The 20,530-nt window shown below is 50.9% G+C and overlaps 1 protein-coding gene across 1 annotated transcript in view; it reads right to left on the bottom strand.

Annotated features, from left to right (window-relative positions):
- ELOVL5 (ELOVL fatty acid elongase 5) overlaps positions 1-15,925 on the bottom strand; it is an 83,914-nt gene extending 67,989 nt beyond the window's left edge. The window contains exon 1 of the mRNA XM_056108980.1: positions 15,852-15,925. The gene's annotated coding sequence lies outside the window, so the exon portion shown is untranslated. The remainder of the gene's footprint in view (positions 1-15,851) is intronic.
- Positions 15,926-20,530: the final 4,605 nt, after the last annotated feature.

Here is a 20,530-nt window from a genome sequence, read left to right as displayed (position 1 = left end):
TAGTGCTCCAGCCTCCCCCCCCACACACATACACACACCAGTTCTTAAGATGTTAAACAGACAAAATTTATAACCACTTCTCTGCCTCCCCAAAGTTATTACCTAGCTGAGGCCATTACTTTGTCTCAACGGGGCCAACACTCTCCCTATTGCATCATCCCTGCCTCGTCCTCCTCCTCCTCCACCAGCCAAAGGCATCTTTCTACTTTCACCTCAATGTTCTTAGGAAACTGGCCGACCTTAATCAAAGTAGCACCCCAGGGCACGTGTTCAAGATCCCTGCTACCCTTGTCCTTCCAGTCCTCACATGCTTCTCATCAGGCCTCAGCTACCTTCCCCCGACCCCAAACCCACCAATCCCTCAACCCTCACACACACACACACACACACACACACACACACACCCTCAAAGCCTCTGCTGAATTAAGGTTTCCACTTTCTCTCATTCAAGCAGGCACATTCCTGATGATTCTCTAGCCTTTCCTGACACTCCCAGCCCGATACACCAACACTGGGTTGGATCCCACAGCACCAAAAGCCACGGTCTCAGATCTGTGATACAGCAACAGCACTCTTAGCTGCCATGGCCGCTCAGATTCAAGAAGAGATTCTCCAGTCACTCACCAGAATCCGCTCTGGGCAAGACATAAGAGCAAACCCACGGGAAACTGCCCATCGGAGACAGTCTGAGCAAACGCTCCTGCCCATGCTACCTGCCTCTCTCTCCATCCTGCTGCAAGATGCAGGTCACCCTAGTCTGGTGCACGGTGAGCAGCAGGAAGCCTACCTCGAACGGTACCAGCCCCACACCACCCACTCCCCCCCGCCTCGAAGGGGACACACTAATGTCTACTTTTTTCTTGAATTCCCCATTGCTACTATTCCGAGATCTCCACCACAAACAGCAATCAACACCACATCCACATAGGCGCAGTTAGTTATCTGCAGTGGGGGAGGGTGTGGCTGATGAGAGAGACGGATCTAAACCCAGAGGTGCTGGGCCAGCTGGTTGATGGTATGCTCCTGGTCACGTTGGCCAGCAGGAGGGCAAGCTCTGCAGGACACCCGGGCAGACCTTGTGTGAGGAAAAGCTGTGAGTCTGAGCTGGACCGGAAGCAGTAGACCCCACGTCCTCGGAGGAGCTAACAGACACCTAAACTAACCACAACACCTGGAAGTCACAACACCTGGAAGTCGGCACTATGGCTGGGAGTATCGGAACATGGTTTCAAAACACAACTTTGAATTAAGCTGCTGGCATGGGGGGGTGGGGGGGCCAGAGTAAAGGCAGCAGTAGAGATAGTTGTCTTGCATGTGTGAGACCCTGGGCTGGTGGTGTGGATTGTCACACCACCAGAATATGTACGTGCTGCTGTATAAGAAACAAATGAAATAGCAAACTAAAAACGCTGCACTGTAGGGGCTGGAGAGGCAGCACAGCGGGTCGGGCGTTTGCCTTGCACGCGGCCAACCCAGGTTCGATTCCCAGCATCCCATATGGTCCCCTGAGCACTGCCAGGAGTAACTCCTGAGCGCAGAGCCAGGAGTAACCCCTGTGCATCGCCGGGTGTGACCCAAAAAGCAAAAAAAAAAAAAAAAAAAAAAAAGCTGCACTGTAAAATCCACTTCCATCAAAATGACATTTTATGAACAAGAGACTTGCACACCAAATATTCTGACAAGGGGTTAAGATATTCTGACAAGGGGTTGAATATCCAAAAATCACAACGAGCTGCTAGAACACAACAATTAAAAAAAAGAATCTGATTTTTTTTTTAATTGGTAAGGGCAGTACTGTATATTGGTAAGGTTAGCACTGTCCTCCCGCTGTTCATCAATTTGCTCGAGCGGGCCCGGTAACATTGTGAGACTTGTTACTGTGTTTGGCATCTACGTAATGGGTAAGGGTATAAATAGTTAATTCATGAAAATCAGAAAAAGGAATGATTCTGCCACACAGTTTATGAGGACCGATTATCTAATAAATAAGAAACAGACAAGAAAGCGCTGGAGAAAGATCCCTCTCTACACAGGTGACTGTCAGCTGCTGCAGCTGGTACCAAAAAAAAAAAAAAAAAAAACAAGGCGGGAGGGCTTCTCTAAACGTTAAAATAGAAATTTCATGGGATCCAGTTATTCCACTTCTGAGCATTTACCTCCAAAAGACAAAAACGCTAATTGGAAGTGATGCACGCCTCATCCTCTTGGGCTTACTGTAGCCTTACTTCTAATACCTAAGACAGAAGACAACCTGGGTGAACCATTGGCGGGCAATAAGGATGTAGTATATAGAACAAAGGAGATAGAATTTGCCACGACAAAAGGTAAAATTCTGCTACTTGCAGCCACGCGGCTGCAAGGGTCAGAGAGAGCTCAATGGGCATATGCTTTGCATGCAGGGGTTTGGGGTTCAGACCAAGCATTGTGGACTGTGCCCCTCCAAAAAAAAATGATGAAAAAACTAGCCAGCTGTTGACAGAAAAGTACTCTGTGCGTTCTCTCTGTGACACAAAGAGAAACCACACAAATGGACTAAAAAACAAAAATCATCAACTCGGACTCAACGGCCAGTCAGTGGTCACCAGCAGTTGAAGGCGGGAGGAGAGTGAAAGAATCAGGACAGAGGGGACAGGGCCGGCCTCGGGATAAAAGCTGATGGTGCCGCAGGTGTTAATCTTCAACTTTAAAATTATGCAAAAAAAAAAAGAGGAAACAGATAAGAATTAAATGAGACTAAGAATGAGTGGATGGAGGTAGACCTGAATTCAGCAGAAGTTTATCACCCACTGAGATCTGTCCTGAAACAGTACTTTGCAAACTACCACTGAATCTCTTTTATTTATTGATTTATTTTATTTTACTTTTTGCTTTTTGGGTCGCACCCAGCCATGCACAGGGGTTCCTCCTGGCTCATGCACTCAGGAATTACTCCTGGCGGTGCTCGGGGGGACCCTATGGAATGCTGGGAATTGAACCGGGGTTGGCCGAGTACAAGGCAAACGCCCTCCCCACTGTGCTATCACTCGGGCTCGTACTCCACTAAATCTTGAACTGGGAGATGCTCTTGAAAATGTGTCATTCCTCCCCTCCCCCCCCCGCCACACACACACACACACACACACACAAAGACCAAGTCTACCTTGAAGCGCTGTCACAGCACTCAATAGAAGGTAGCTGCTTCACCCTACAGGAGTTGGTCACTGCCCTTTGAGGTCACAGCAGTGAGTCCCACACATACCAAACCCTCAACAAAGAGGAGCTCCTCTGGGGGCTGGAGATGTGGTGCGAGGGTAAAGCACCTGTCTTGTATGTGTGGGGCCCTGGGTTCACTCCCCAGCACCACACACACACACACACACACACACACACACACACACACACACACCAGCAGCAGCAAGCACAGTATTTAGTGCATTCTTCTGGAGACATACCACCACCCCACCCAGGACAGCTGCATCTACCCCCCAGCACCACAGACCTATGGCCTTGGAGCACCAACCCCACCCCCAGCACTGCTGGTGGCCAGGGTGATCCCAGTACCTCGAGCTCCCTGGCTGGCTGAAAATACAAATTGAGAATCACCAGGAGGGACAAATGTGCATCTGGACTTCAAAGCCCTACTCGGGAGGCCCCAAAAAACAGAAAAGGAGGCTGAACCCAACTTTAATCATATTCTTGACATCTAAATCAGATTATACTTGCAAAAGAGCATGTATTTGCAAAGTTTAAGAAGCTTTTAAACAACATTATCTGCCGTGGGCAGCTACTTCTAATTCTTATCTGATTGCGATCTTTTAACTGATGTGATTAACTTGAATATTCAAAATAAATGATCACATTCACTCTAAAGCTCCCTAAACTGATTTTCCAAGCTAAATTCCAGCTCCATTCTACAAGCTAATGCATGCAAAACAGCAGTGTTACAAGCTTTAGTTGAAATTAGAAGAGGCAGAGAAACAATCATCAAAGCTATGTCATCCCCCGCCCCCCCCCCCCCCAGAAAGCGTCCAGAAAGATTTAAACGCGTAAACTAAATGAGGCATGTGACACAAAAACACATTCCTCTTTTTTAAACATAAGCTAAGACACCCCAATTTCACAAGTGCCGTCTGTGTAGGGGTGGATGAGAGGCAAAACTGTGTAAAATGTGTAGAAAGAAAGAAAGAAAGAGAGAGAGAGAAAGAAAGAAAGAAAGAGAGAGAGAGAAAGAAAGAGAGAGAAGGAGGGAGGGAGGGAGGGAGGGAGGGAGGGGAGGGGAGGGAGGGAGGGAAGGAAGGAAGGAAGGAAGGAAGGAAGGAAGGAAGGAAGGAAGGAAGGAAGGAGGGAAGGAGGGAGGGAGGGAGGGAGGGAAGGAAGGAAGGAAGGAAGGAAGGAAGGAAGGAAGGAGAGAGAGAGAGAGAGAGAGAGAGAGAGAGAGAGAGAAGCCTGCTAACCTAGTAATCATTCATTTCCTTTATAGAGAGCCAACATTCATCTCTAAACCCAACAGTTTAACACCTGTTCACAGCCTACGTTCATATACAAATCAGCCTCGATTTTATTATTCTTAGTTTTGGAATTATGGTACTTGTAGCATTCAGAATGTTGTCAGTCTGTGGAACCCACAGAAAGAAAGAAAGAAAGAAAGAAAGAAAGAAAGAAAGAAAGAAAGAAAGAAAACCCAGAAAGAAAGAAAACAAAGCTGTTCTAAAATAATCTAGGCATCCCAAGACAGCAGAGAGCCGGGAGAAACGTGGCTAACGCCAGGCTGAACGGAGCCTTGTCAGAAAGATCCAGTAGATGCTCCCCAAACGCACATGCCTTCTCCCTGCACACAGGGGAACTGAGGCAGCCGGAGAAAAGAGCTCCCTGGGGCTGGGCGCCCATAATGCCAGCCCACGCTCAGGTTGGAAGCGGGGCCAGGTAAAGATGCCAGGCTCGGTGCCCTCAGCCAGCCGTGCATCTGGGCCCCAGAACACTCGTATTTGTCTTACACAGAGCTCTTCTGATTCCACCAGGCTTAGGTTCAGGATATCTGAAAACGGAGTCAGGAAGGAAATCGAAGGCCGGCCTTTCAAAGGCGGCCCACCAAGTCAATGGTGGTCGTAGGGATCGCTCGAGATGGGAGATGTGTGCTTAAAAGAGATAAAGGACCAAACATGAGGGCCTCTCAGTATCTGTATTGCAAACCATGATGCCCAGAAGTAGAGAGGGAGGAGAGAAATTGTCTGGCACAGAGGCGGTTGAGGTGGGGGAGGGGGGATGGATACTGGGGAAATTGGTGGTGGGAAACGTACACTGGTGGAGGGAAGGGTGTTCCATCGTGGTGACTGAAACTCAAACATGAAAGCTTTGTAGCTGTAGCTCACGGCGATTCAATTTTAAAAAAAAAAAGAAAAAGAAAAGAAAAAACTTTACCAGACATTAAAAATAAAAAAAGGTGGCCCACCAACTTCCCTTACTTGGTCCTCTTACTAATGTTTGTCTTACTAAAGCTTAATCAATATGAAAGTTTTCTATTAGCTATCTTGCCCACACCGCAGACTTCGTAAGGATGAGCAAGACACTCCCCCCAGCTTTCTCTAGGTCGGAATCTAAAGCTAGACTGGGGCTGGAGTGACAGCACAGCGGAGAGGGCGTTTGCCTTGCACACAGTCGACCCGGGTTCAATTCCCAGCATCCCATATGGTCCCTCCGAGCACCGCCAGGAGTCATTCCTGAGTGCAAAGCCAGGAGTCAGCCCTGAGCATTGCCGGGTGTGACCCAAGAAGCAATAAAGAAAAAGAAAGAAAGAAAGAAAGAAAGAAAGAAAGAAAGAAAGAAAGCTGCAAAGACCAAAATCACTACTGAGACCTGATAGTAGAGCAGGGGGTGCTCGGCGTGGACCACCCCCGCCTCCCGCCACCGACCAGCAGAGGCGCCTTGGAACAAGCCACTCAACGGTGTCCAAGCGTCTCACTCACACTCAGTACACTCAGGTACTTACTCAGGGGGGCCTCTGAGGCCAGAATGAACTGACAAGCAATGCAGCACTCGAGAGAAAAGTAGCTGGGTACACAGCAAGGAGCACCTGGATGAAATAAGCACCCCCAGAATCAGTCTTGCCCTTTCTTTTTTATACGGGGCAAAGTCTACCACAGACCGTGGTCGTTTATTTTTCTGAAGGACATTTTTAGAGGCCATGCTTCAGCGAATGTTCCCCACACAGCAGAGGAATGTTGATCCCTAAATCAGTTCCCTACTTCACTTTTGCGTAACATGCTGACGAGCTGATGCCTCCAAAGCCGGTGTAACGGGCTGGGGAGGCGACACTCACCCATCAGGGCCCAGCTTAAGGCCACGCGGACGTCTCTCACCCGGAAGACACCTTCTCCGAGCGCCTACACACAGCGGATGCGCTTCTAAGCCCTCACACAGAGCCACGGTCTCGAAGCATGAGGCGAGCGGCCGTGTCAAGCGTCTCAGGAAAGATTAAAACCCTTTCTTTCTCCCGCCAAAGAGTGCAACAGAGGAGCCCCGAACGGCGTCCCTGGGGAGAGCACACCTCACCACCAAACTCCCAGGGAAGCAAATGAATAATTATTGAATTCAGTACCATGAGAACTATTCTTTGGGGAAGGGCAAATTCACAATTACTCTGCAGCAGTTTTGGCAGTGCCAAGACAGAAAGGAACTCAGAGCTTCAGAGTATCAGAGAAGAGAGAGACCTGAGGGCCGGAGCAATAGCACAGCGGGGAGGGCGTTTGCCTTGCACAGCGGCCGACCCGGGTTCGATCCTCGGCATCCCATGTGGTCCCCTGAGCACTACCAGGACTGATTCCTGAGTGCAAAGCCTGGAGTAAGTAGCCCCTGAGCATTGCTGGATGTGACCCAAAAAGGCAAAAAAAAAAAAAAGAGAGAGAGAGACCTGAGTGGCCAATTTTCTGGCGTGACTTGACTCAAGTCGGCTTAGTGTGGGCTCAGGAGATCAAGGCACGACAGGGTGGAATTGTTGACAATGGGGGAAAGGAGAGAGCAAAGGTAACAAAGTAACAGAGAGGGATGAAATCTATGTGCACCAGGGCACTAACTGGAATATAAAATCACAGACCTGGCTACTTTGTTTCAAAAAAACAAACAGTGGCATGCGCTCCAAGCCTCTCCCCAGGCCAGGGAACTGCCTCTGCCCCATCTTCGGTTCCTTTTGGGGGCTTCTTGGCAATTCTCAGCTTTGAGCACCAAGGACCCAAGCAACACTGCCCTGAGCCGCCTGGCCTGAAAAATTGGGGGGTGGGGAGGAGAGGTGTGAGAGCCATGGCTACCCAAGGCACGGCGGGGGAGACAGGCTGAAGCACCCCTAGCATCCCTTCAGAGTCCCCCCCACCAACCCCCACAAATAAGAAAGCCTAACTGTAAGCAGCACTAAAAGTGTTACACTACTTTCTAAATAACACAGTCAGCCAGGAGACATCAAAGGTACAAATCCTACTTAAGATATAAACACGTGACTGCACTTTCTACGGGCTGGAGCGATAGCAGAGGGCAGGGCGTTTGCCTTGCAAGCGGCTGACCTGGCCGACCCGCGTTCGATTCCTCCGCCCCTCTCTCTCGGAGAGCCCGGCAAGCTACCGAGAGTATCTCGCCCGCACGGCAAAGCCTGGCAAGCTACCTGTGATGCATTCTATATGCCAAAACACAGTAGCAACAAGCCTCACAAGGGAGACGTTACTGATGCCCGCTCCAGCAAATCGATGAACAATGGGAGGACACAGTGCTGCAGTGCAAACTTTCAACAGAACTTGGCAGGAAAGGAGAGAAAACGGGAGGAAATTTAGTCCTCCTGGAAATTCGAGTATGAACATTTTCATACAGGGAACAATCCAAAATGCAAACGCCAACGTAAGACCAGAAAAATAGGGCGAATGGGCGAGGGCAGATGCTTTGCATATAAGGAGGACTGAGATCCCCCAGAAGTGACAAGCCCTCTCCCTCCCCACCCCACCCCCCTCCAAAGCACTGGGCTGTGGGGCTGGAGAGATAGCACAGCGGGTAGGGCGTTTGCCTTGCATGTGGCCGACCTGGGTTCGACTCCCAGCATCCCATATGGTCCCCTGAGCACCGCCAGGAGTAACTCCTGAGTGCAGAGCCAGGAGTAACCCCTGTGCATCACCAGGTATGACCCAAAAAGCAAAAAAAAAAGCACTGGGCTGGGAGTAGTCAGAGCACAGATGGGGATGGCCCCAGAACCAAATCAAGTACAAGGCAAATGTAAACAAATCAAAATGCTCCCATGCCAACGGGATTCCAGTTTGATAACAGCATTAATGGGTTCTGGGGGGCGCGGGGGGGGAGGGGTGGGCACGGAAGCTTCTAGCACAGAAACTCAAAATGACCCAGAGTATTTACTGAAGAAGTAATTCATTGTGCTTGGGCCATAGTCAGACGCGTTCGTTCTCCACTGCGCCACTGGCCTCAGGTCAGACCCCGGGGAGGGCGAGGCCAGGCTGCCCTGTGGGTGCCTGCAGCGTGGACCTGGGCTGACCGCAGTGCTGCTGAGAGGAGTCCCACATGCACACTCACAGTCAAGAGGAAAACAGAAACCGGTCCCCAACCTTCACCCCTTCCCGCTGCACCTGGTGCCTGCTTGCTAATGGGAAGGGCAAAAGGACTTCCAAATTTAAGCCGGTTTAATAGCTCTAGTTTTCTTGGGCTGGAGTGATGGCACAGTAGGGAGGGCATTTGCCTGCCTGCGGGTTCGATTCCTCCACCCCCTTCCGAGAGCCTGGCAAGCTACCGAGCGATCTCGCCCGCAGGGCAAAGCCTGGCAAGCTCCCCTTGACGTACTCGTTATGCCAAACACAGTCACAACAACTCTCACGATGGAGACGTTACTGGGCCTGCTCGAGCAGATTGATGAACAACGGGAGGACCGTGCGACAGGGCTTGGTCAGAACATCACAGCAGCTACTACGCTTACGTGCCTAGCAGGGCTGAGGAGGGCGTGCAGGGGTTGTTAAGGCTCCTGCCTCGCACTGGCCGACCTTAGATGCTCAGTACGATCCCTGGTATATCACATGTGGTTCCCAGGCACCCCCGGGAGTGAAGTCTGAGCACAGAGCTAGGAAGAAGCCCCGAGCACTGCTGGGAGTAGTATCCAAAGCAGAACAACAAACTGGAATTCAAAAAGAGATCAGCAGCATCCATCTTCCTGCTACTATCACGGCCACAATTCACACCGGCCTCTCTCACACCTCAATCATTTCCAACTTCATTCTCGATCCCTGCTCAAACGAAGGAACTGCTCTTAGCAAAAATGAAAATTAAAAGGTCCAGCTAAGGTAAGGGCCACGGAAATCACTTTTAAATGTCCTGAGGGGGCGGGGCAGGCCCTCCGAGTCCTCTCCCCGGCCAGGGAATTGCCTTCACCCCTATCTTCGTTTCATTTTGGGGGCTTCCTGGCAATTCCCCGTCAGCCAGCCCGGGAAGGAAGTTCAACGCGAAGGCCGTTGCTTAGACCTGCAGTGTCGAGGGGGCAGGGGGCGGTGTTATTATTTGGGTTGGTGGATCAACCAAGTAGGGGCGTGACCTCCCAGCAGTGCTGGGACCTCCAAGGTCACACCTGGTAATGTGGCGGGGGACTCTGTGGTGCCAGGGATGGGATGAATCACATCCAAGGCAAATGCCGAAAGTCCGGCGCTCACTCTCCGGCTGCCCACCACTCCCGGTCTGGCCCACTTTCATTTTTCTTCTTGCAGTGCCGGGAATCTCACCCAAGGCCACAACACACGCAAAGCAAGCGCTCTGTAGCTGAGCGACTTCTCTGGCCCAATTTTTTTCATTTTTCAAGAAAAACCAAGACTCAAGAGTCGGCTTCCCTACGTTTACTGACAAACTGGATCAACAAACCATGGCGGGGAGGGGGGGCTGGAGTGATAGCACAGAGGGTAGGGCATTTGCCTTGCATGCAGCTGACCTGGGTTCGATCCCCAGCATCCCATATGGTCCCCTGAGCACCGCCAGGAGTAGTTCCTGAGTGCATGAGTCAGGAGTAACCCCTGGGCATTGCCGGGTGTGACCCAAAAAGAAAATAATAATAATAATAATGGGGCTGGAGTGATAGCACAGCAGCTAGGGCATTTGCCTTGCATGCAGCCGACCCGGGTTCAATTCCCAGCATCCCATATGGTCCCCTGAGCTCTGCCAGGAGTAATTTCTGAGTGCAAAGCCAGGAGTAACCCCTGAGCATCCCCGGGTATGACCCAATAAGGAAAAATAAATAAATAAAATAATAATAATAATAAAAACACCAAACCATGGCATCCAGGAGCGTGCAAGAAAGAGGCCTCTAATTTCAACAATGCCTCAGGATGCCAGTTTCAGCAAGCATGCATGTGGGTCTGTAGAACCCTGTTTCATAAAGCCACATTTATCGTAACACCTACTGTATCAGCTGAGATGGCCAGTGAGGTGGAGAGAAGAAGAATGGGACTGGGGGCTTGCTCACCCCTGCTCACCCCGACCTGAGGCCCTTTAAGATGCTGCCAGCTGGAAAACTGCTTCTCTACCCGGACATTCAAATGTGAGAAACTGGATCAGACAATCAAGGAAATGTGGTGACAGGGCCGAGCACCGGATGATGAAAGAGAAAGTGGCCTGACTGGCTGCAGGGAAGAGGCAACATGCCCTGGAGGGGTGAGGCTGTCTTCCCCTGGTCCCCGACCTGGAGGGGTGAGGCTGCCTGCTGGGTCCCCGGCCTGGAGGGAGGGGTGAAGCTGTCTGCTGGGCCCCGAGCTCGGGCAGCTGCGGCCAATGCTTCCACCTCCCATCCTAAGTCACGTTTCCTCGGCCAGCCTTCAACTTGGGACAGGGCGTGCTGGTGCCTGGGATCACCCCAGATCTCACGCAGGCAAGGCACGTGCAGAGTTGCTAAGCTATATCCCCAGGCCAACCCCCGGGTCTTAAGGGCACCGTCCCTCCTGCCAGTCTCCAAACCACCACCGCAAGGCTCGAATCTTGGAACTAAAATCTCCAGCTGGTACTCGTGGGTCCTCATCGCCCCTCCCCCACCCCACCCCTTCCTCAAACAGCAATTTCAGACCCTCTTCCCACTCTCCAACTCCCAGGCCTGTCCATCACGCACACGGACAAGACTCCTGTTCCGTGAGGTGGACCCCAGGAACAGAAATGTGATCAATTTCTTTTTTTTTTTTTTCACGTTTCAAAACCAAACTCTGAAGTTCCAAGAGCACAGCCTTCACAACGCACACGATTCCTTCTAGTTCAAAGGCTTCTGTGGTTCCCAGCTGAGTGCTGAAAGGAGGGAACACGCGGGGGCCAAGGACCTCACCAGGATGCTGGCAGGCGTCTGAACAGCACGTAGGAGCTCACCAGGGAAGGGAGAATTGCAGAAGGAACAGGGACTGAAAGACATCGTGTGGAGGGCCCCCCAGTTTGCCATAATGGCCCCATCAAGGTTAACAATAATTATAAATTACTAATGACTTGCCTTTCAAACTTTTTTTTTTTACTTCTGCTCTCTTTTCTATCAGCTTTAGTCTACCAGACTCTCGACTCTTAAACTCATGGTCACGGTCACGGTCCTCCCATTGTTCATCGATTTGCAATGTGGGGGTGTCACACAGTATTTGGAAACCAAGGTATGGCACCAGAGAGAGAGTTCAGGGGTTACGGGGCTCCCATGCACATGGCCAACACCACGTGTGTCTCCCTAAGTACTGCTATGAGTGGCCCCTGAGCACAGAGCCAGAAGTAGGGCCTGAGGTTTGGGCATGGCCCAAAAACAAAATAAATCTGTAGAACTGGAGAAACAGTAGAGGGTGTAAGGCACTTGCCTCTCATGGGGCCAAGCCCGGTTCGATTCCCTAACCATCACTGGCATGTGACCACCCCAAAATAACAGAAAGCAAAATAAATAACAAAAAATTGATTCACATACATATGTGGTATGCCTGGGATCATGTATAAAATTTCCCAAACAAACAAAAAAAAAAAGAGTTCTGACTGGTTTGAGCTTAAAAAGCCCTAAATAAGACTATGTGCTTTTCTGCCAGTACTCCAGAAACTTCTTGTCTAACCTCCATCTAGAATACTCCGACCTCTTCCTGTTGGATTCCTCTACAAAACAAAAGGCTAAAAATTCAAATATTGGTTCCATTTGGTCTAATCAAATGACCTTCCTAGTACAGATATCCTTGGTGATGACCCTGAAAAGAGTGAGGTTTAAATTCACTTCCTCGCTTCTGGGAAGAAGTGGGTTATCAGATTTCCATTGTTCTGTTCCAGTTAGCAGAGTTGCTTTAAGAGGTTGAGGGAGCAGGGTCCCAACCTTAAAGGTTGAGTTCTAGGAATACTGAGTCATGTCTCTGAAACTGGAGCACCGTCAAGTCAAGTAAACCTAGGAAACTCTTTTAGCTATTCATCTAAGTAAAAGCTGTCAACCACTCACCTTAAATTTAGCCATGGGCGTTTTGGGGGGAAAGTGCTCGAAAAGAAAGTTCCCACAGGGAAAGGGGTAAGAGAAGTGAGGGATAGATGGTTGCTGAGAGCCCAGAAGTAGTGAAAAAGCAAGAGATATGCACTCAGGAATCTTCAAGACAAGTGGCCCTTTCAACCAACAGGACTCTGGCTTCAAATAATCAAATTTAAGGTCAACTGGGTTCTTTGATTTAAGGTCAATTGGAGTTTTGCCCCTAGCGCTAAAAGCATGCTGGCAAATTCAGCATCCTTGGGGGAATTTTTGCAAGGCTTTCCAAGATGTTTAAAAAAAAAAAAATGTCCCAGCCCCCAGGGCACAAGAGACCGTTCAGCAGTGAAAGCTTTTCATGTAGAAGGCCCAGTTCCATCCAGGCACCCCCAGCAACGCATGGTTACTTCCCTAAGCCCAGCCTGAAGGGGGTACACTAATTCTGACTCCCTTTGGGTGTAAGGGAGGTGATTAATAATGAATAAACTAATTTGGGGAGCCCTCTGGAGTTAACTGTCAACTCATCTTTGTAACTAATAAATAGCCCCTCCCCAACAAACACATACCCCCACCACAACACACACACACACACACACACACACACACACACACACACACACATCTAAGAATTGTGTCTGGGGCTGTAAGGAAGGGAACCAATTTTAGAGAGACTTAAGAAACGCCAACTTAATCTTGGGTGGGGTTGAAAATGGGCCTTTAACACAAGGTTAGATGCTTAAGGAATAACTGTGACAGGGTCCGCTGACCCAATAACCCAAGCAGTAATGAACAGATGAAAGAGGACATAAGTTGTAGATGAGAGATATCTGACTATGTAAATACACTTGACATTTCTATTCTTTTGAGAAGATAGCAAGGGGGAGTCTGAGAGAGACAGTACGGCAGAGCTTACCTTGCAAAGAGTCAATTTGGGTTTGCTCCCCGATAATATATACGGTCCCCTACGCAATGCAAGGAGATATCCCTGAGCACAGAACCAGGAGTAAGCCCTGAGCACAGCCAGGCGTAGCCAAAGGGTGGTGGGGGATTATGAAGGAAAATCAACTCTTAAAAGGCAGGCACTGAAACCGCTAACACCTGAAACCAAACCGAGTGTATGCAAAAGAGGATGCATTTATCAGTAATAATGTTAATTATTAGAGCTGGGAGACAGAAGAATCCAAAATAATAATTACAAACTTCTTGGGGGGGGGGGAAGAACGTGGCAGGGAAGGAAAAAAAAATAAATCAAGGTATACTTCGGTATCCAACTTACTTTAAAGGAAAGTTTTGCCTTGATTTCTATAATTTGAGTAGGTCATAAGACACCATAGATAAATAAGGCTTCTAGTGAAAATGCAAAAAAAAAAAAAAAAAACAGAAACCCAAAAACTCAGAAAATGAAATAATTTTCAGTATTATTTAAAACAAACAAACAAACAAAAAAACTTCAACCTGGGTTCGATCCCTAAACCACAAATCCCAGGCGGGGTTATTTGTATCCTCTTTTGAAATCTATCAACTTTGCAACAAAGGGAAACACCTGTTTTTAGAATAGGAAACCCGAGTTAAGAGTGTGAGGGGCGGCTCAATCCCTAACTCACTCACACCAGGCTGGGGTTCTTTGCATCCTCTTCTGAAATCTATTGATTTTGCAACAAGCAGAAAACCCTGTTTTGTTTTGTTTTTTTTTTTTTTTAGACTCAGGAATTAAGTCACGGGGGTATGAAGCTGCTACGATTGAAGTTCTACAAGCGCTATCCTTGGGGGGAGAAAAAATGTGATGAATTTTAATGAGCCTTCAACTTTCGCTTTCAGCAAAGTTCTATTTTTCCATAAAAAGTCGTCATCGGCCCTCGCCGTCATTTAGAAATGGGGAAGAGAACTGAAGGGAGTTCGCTGGACTCAGCACATGCTTTGCGTGCAAGAGTCCCGGTCGGATCCCCAGGGTCGGATCCCCAGGGTCGGATCCCCAGGGTCGGATCCCCAGGGTCGAATGCTGGCCAGATCTCCAGCACCAGATCCCTGGAACGCCGCCAACAGCAACTCCACCCAAGCAGAGCTGGGAGCGGTAGACCCTGAGCACCCCGGTGTGGCCAAACTCAAGTCAATGGAGAAAAGAAAAGTGAAATACAAGAAACCAAATACAAGAAAAAGTTCCCGGCAGCCAGTTAGAATGGGAGGTTTTGGGCTTCACAGGAAGGAGCAGGAATGCCCGTTTCTTTTCAGTGCGCAGCGTCCCTGGAGGGATCTCGGGCTGGCGGCGCCTTCCAAAAGTGACACCCGCGTCCCCTGGCCACGAATGAAAAGTTCAGTGTCCCTTCTCTCCCAGCTACCCATCCCAACACTGACTGTCCGCGGCGGCTGGGCCGTGCCCAGCAAGCGAAAGGAGCGCAGACCAACAGGTTATCTGTCAAGTGGTCCGAGGAAACGAGTCACAAAACCTCACCGTGACCAACAGCGACGTGCGCTCTTCCAAGCACTTCCCCGCCGCGCTCCCCTCCGGACCCCGGGCCGGCCACGCGGGACCCCCACTTCCCCCCTCCCAGACCAACCTCCGCGTCACGCATCATGTTCCGGACAGGACACCGCCCACCTCCGCCAAAGCTGGACCCAGGATGCGACCCAGAAGCCGGGAGGGAGTCGAAGGAACGATCGCGCACGGGGCGATCGCCGTCCCGCCCAGGACAGGGACAGGGGCAGGGACGAGGCAGGAACCAGGGAGAAGAGAACGACTGATGCTCGGGGCAGCGTCCTTCGCCCGGGGGCCGGCGGGCGGGCCGGGGGAGACACTTGGCCCACCGAGACGCACCCCCAGCGCCCCTAGGGTCCCTCCCCACGCGCCCAGGGCCACTTCCGCGCCGAGCGCCTCCCCGCCGGCCTCTCCCGCGCCCCAGCTCCGGGGGGGTCCGGGGGCTCTGGGCTCCCCGCCCCTTTGCTCTCCCACCAGCCCATCCCTCCCGGACCACCACAGTCAACTGGTTTTAATGAGAAAAGAAAAGAAAAAACCCGAAGAGGTCCCAGGCTAGCGGGCCTCCCTCCCGGGAGAGCGCAGGGAGAGGCGGAACAAGCCCGGGTCTGGGGGTCCCCGCAGCGCCGCTCCGAGCGATCGGCGCGGCCGGGGGGCGGCGGGACGCCCCGGGTGGGCTTCTCCCCGCTCTCCCGCGCCGCGACCTCCTCGGGATGGGGCGTGGGGGCGCAGCGGCCCGCCGGGGGCAGCGCTGCGTCCCCGCGGCGCCGTGAGCGCGCGCGGACCTGCCCCGTCGGGACGGCCGCTCTCGGGGTCTGGGGGTCTCGGGGGTCTCGGGGGTCCCGGGGTCCCGCCGGGCCCCGCCCGCCCCGAGCCCGCCGCGCCGGAGGTCGCCCCCCGCCCGGCCCCGGGGGTCCCCGCCGGCTCCCCCGGGCTCACCTCTCCTCCGGGGCGGCAGCGGCGAGAGCGCCCGAGCCGAGCAGCTGAGCCGAGCGCGGCGGCGGCGGCGGGTCCCCACCGGCGGGGGCGGCCGTGACGTCACAATGGAGCGGGCAGCCAATCGCGGCGCGGGGGGCCCAGCCCGGCGCTGTGACGTCACGCGGCCCCGGCGCCAATGGGCGCGCGCTGGAACTTTCGTGCCGGGGGCGGCCGGAGTGGGATGGGGCGCGCCGGCCCCCGGCCCCCGGTTGGCCTGGGCCGGTTCACGTGTCTCGGGACCGAGGTTCGCCCCTTTGGGCCCCACTAAGCCTGCGTGGAGCGCGGAGCCTGCGCACTGGCAGCGGGGACGGTCCCCGGGCCCGAGCGCCGCGGGCGAGATGGGGGGAGGGGAGCGGAGGGGAGCGGAGGGGAGGGGGCGGCCGCCTGCCGCCGTCGGACCGCCCGAGCCTTGCAGGCCACGCGCGCCCCGCGCTCGCCGGGACGGGGAAGTGCCCGCGGACACGCGCGCCCGTGCCCACGCGCGCGCGCACTCACACACGTGGGCACACACGTGCACACACGCACAGGAGCACCACACACGCGAGCACCCTCACGAAGGCAGCACCCACAAAAGCACCCCGCAAAGACTTGCCAGCAAACTCCCTGGTGGTTGGATGTGCCAGGGAGTCTTTCTTTTTCTTTTTATGAGTGAAACTCCATGTGGTACAGTTGTTGGCCTTACAAGTTTTTGTACTTGTAATCCTACAATGATCATCGAGTACCCATGCCTCCACCAGTGCCCGTTCTCCACTACCAATGATCCCAGTAGCACTCCCACCCCCAAACCCCATCCCCACCCCCTCACCCCCCACCCTGCCTCTGTGGCAGGGCATTCCCTTTTGTTCTCTCTCTCCTTTTGGGTGCTGTGGTCTGCAAAAGAGGCATTGGGTGGCAATCGTGTTTGGTCTATAGTCTACTTTCAGCATGCTTCTCCCATCCTGGGAGGATCCTCCCAACACCCTTTACTTGGTGCTCCCTTCTCTATCTGAGCTCCCTTTTCCGCTAGCATGTGTAGCTGGCCTTCAAGCCATGGAGTAAACCTCCTGTAACTTATCCTGACTATTCTAGGATGGTCTCCTAGTTTGTTACTTTATATTCTACCAGGGATTATTTCTAGCGCTCTAGAAATCCAAATTTTCAAAGACTTGCAAAGACGGTGTGGAAATGTCTTTATAGTGCAATACATTTAGCACTTAAAGTCCTCGGCTCCGGGACAGAGGATCCTGCTGATGCTTTTTTATAGTTGGCTAAATTAAGGCCATGGGCCTAGGATTCCAGGTCTTCCCTCTGTCCAATCCCCTGCCCCTCCTCCCCCAATTTAGTTTGTGGAGTCCTCTGCAAGCAACACACACACCTGGGCACTCGCTGGAAGGGTTGAATGCCAGAGGGCACACACACACACACACACACACACACACACACACACGCTCACACATGCACAGAGGTCCTTCCTGCTGTATTTCTACTTCGCTAATCCCATTGACTCCAGGCAATGGCTCATGTAGTATTGGCAAATTAATTCTTACAGACAATGTTTACACTGATCTCGGGCCCTCTGTGAAAAACAGAAATTTATAGGAAAACAGGTGCACAAACCAAATACAAATTAGGTTGTTTAAACATGCCCAAGTACATTCGATTTTTGTGTGTGTGTACGACCAAGGCCTGGCCCTTGACTGTTGAGCTACATCCTTACCACGTCCCTATAAATGAGGGTTTTTTTTAACAGGCAAATGTCATTCCACAACACATAAAACCAAATATGAAGTAGGTCATACCAAAATAAGATTGTGTGTGTGTGTGTGTGTGTGTGTGCGCGCACGCGCGTGGTAACAGGAGGCCTGGCACTTGACTGCTTAGCTACATCCTTGCTTCCAGTAAATGAGATTTGTAACAGGCATTCGCCATTCAACCCCACAAACTCACTAAGATGACTTCAGTTCGTGAATACTTTGCTGGATACTGTAGCACTGTCTATCACTGTCCTCCCGTTGTTCATCGATTTGCTCCAGCAGGCCCAGTAACGTCTCCATTGTGAGACTTGTTGTTACTGGGGTTTTTTTTTTTTTTTGGCATCTCGAATACATCACGGGGAGCTTGCCAGGCTCTGCCGTGCGGGCGAGATACTCTCAGTAGCTTGCCGGGCTCTCCGGAAGAGGGGCAGAAGAATCGAACCCGGGATGGAGGAACGGAACCCCGCCGGGTCAGCCGTGTGCAAGGCAAATGCCCTACCGCTGTGCGAAGGCTCCTGGATATTAGGATTAAGGATTCTCAAGAACCAGGCTTGGAGGGATAGTAAAGTGGTAGGAGTTGCCTCGCCCACTGCAGACCTGGGCTCATCCCCCGTATTTTGAATGGTCCCACACAGCACCACCAGGAGTGGTTCCTGAGTCAGGTGTAAGTTGTGAGCACCTTCCTGTGTAACACAACTCCCCGCCCTCCCTACAACCGCCTCCCCCAAAAAACTTTCCAGAATCCCTGCTGCTGTGAAATGATACAGGCAGAACTCAACTGCTCTGCTGTTTGGTAAGTGCTACAATGTAACCAACGTTCTCAGCTTGGCTAAGAATTTTGTATCCAAGAGCAGTGGCAATGACTTATTAAGTTCTCACCCTAAATTCTCTGTAACTCTCACTCTCACCCGAACTCTCTCTAAAAGAGACAGTTACAAATTTGGAAAATCTCCAATATTTTTTCTTTTGATTTTGTTGGTGCCATTTTTTTTTTTTTGCAGGCATTGGCCCTGGTCTACACTGGATACAGTTACAAGGTTGGATACCAGGACCTTAAACAATATCCTTGACCCAATAATTGCAAGTTTTACACAGCACTTCTTTTTTTTTTTAATTACATTCACCTATCAGGAAAATGTTTCAAGTCCATACTAACAAAATATAGGGACTTGCTTCTAATTACAAGCTGTAGCTATTAAGTCATATATTCAATATTAATATATATTTTTCCAATTGTAAGATAGAACTAAATACAATATTCCAACAGTTTATTCCTGTGTTGCAAAGAATCAAAATGCCCCTTGACTCATGGCTCTTGGGTTCTTTGTATCTTGGTTTTATCACTTGGCACTGCAGTTGCTTGCTGATGGTTACATCATGCTTGAGCAATAGGGTGCTTATACCCCCTGTTTTTTTAATGACTGATTTTAGGAACCTGGGCTGGAGCGAGAGCACAGCGGGAGGGCGTTTGCCTTGTGCACAGCTGGCCTGGCCAAACCAGGTTCGATTCCTCCGCCCCTCTCAGAGAGCCCGGCAAGCTATGGAGAGTATCTCACCTGCACGACAAAGCCTGGCAAGCTCCCCGTGGCGTATTCGATATGCCAAACACAGTAACAACAAAGTCTCACAATGGAGACATTACTGTGCCCACTGGAGCAAATCGATGAACAACGGGAGGACAGTGCTACAGTGCTACCGTGATTTTAGGGACCAGAGAGAACTCAATGAGTTGAGCGTGTGCTTTGTATGCAGGAACCCTGGGTGTGATCCCTGACACCACATGATTTCAGGAGCATCGTCTACTGTGTCCCAAAAAAAAAGCCAAAATGATAACAAAGCCTTCAGCTTTAGATTGTAAGCTCTATTGGCAAGGGAAACACGTTGGATTTCACTTAGCACGTGCAATAATTTGTACATGTGGTAAGAGCTCAGTAATTGTGTTTTGGATGAGTGGTTTCTTCTCCCCACCAGGCCACAATCATTACCTGGTTCTTTCATTTACCACACGAAATGAATCAGATCAGATCATCTGAATCAGATAATCTTGTCCCAACTCTACCAATGTATTCCAAACATTTCTAAACTAGTAAGGCTATGAGCTCCTTGTCCTGCAACATAGACACTTGGGGTTCCCAATAATAAATGATGTCAAGGGAACTCCTTAACACATACCACTGTTCTTTCAATCTAGAGTGTAAACTCACATGGCCGCAGTTGGAATTACTCAATATTGCCAGACCGTTACCTTTGGTTTTTGTTTTGAAACCACACTCAGCTGTGCTCAGGAAGCACTCCTGGCCATGCGGAGGGGATCACATGGGGGGCCAGGGATGGTTTTCCAGGTTGGTCACAAGCAAGGCCAACTCCCCTCTGGCTCTGTCATCTCTCCAGCCCTGCACTGTCCCCTTAAAGAAACTCTTGTAAGAAAAGCAGTGAAGGGGTTGGAGCAATAGCACAGCGGGGAGGGCGTTTGCCTTGCACGTGGCCAACCCAGGTTCGATGCCCAGCATCCCATTAGTATGGTTTCCTGAGCACCGCCAGGGGTGATTCCTGAGTGCAGAGCCAGGAGTAACCTCTGTGCATCACTGGGTGTGATCCAAAAAGAAAGAAAGAAAGAAAGAAAGAAAGAAAGAAAGAAAGAAAGAAAGAAAGAAAGAAAAGCAGTGAAATTTAACTGATTTCCCTACTTAACTTTTTTTCCCCCTTCGAAAGAATACTTAAGACACATTCTCATCATTCAAGGCAGTGTTTTAGCTGGTGTCAGAGGAAGATTTCTGCCTATCAGATGCTAGAGCGTTGATTGGAGCGGAGCGTTCTAGCTCTTTCATCCAGACTTTCCAAGATGAACTCAGGTAATTTTGTCATCTTCCTCGTTTCTTTCAAGTATCCCTGTACCAGTCCCTTGAG

Source organism: Sorex fumeus, unplaced genomic scaffold (genome assembly GCF_029834395.1).
Source record: "Sorex fumeus unplaced genomic scaffold, SorFum_2.1 ptg000241l, whole genome shotgun sequence".
Lineage (NCBI taxonomy): Eukaryota > Metazoa > Chordata > Mammalia > Eulipotyphla > Soricidae > Sorex > Sorex fumeus.
Note: the sequence above shows the minus strand (reverse complement) of the source record. Positions and strands in the feature narration are given on the sequence as shown.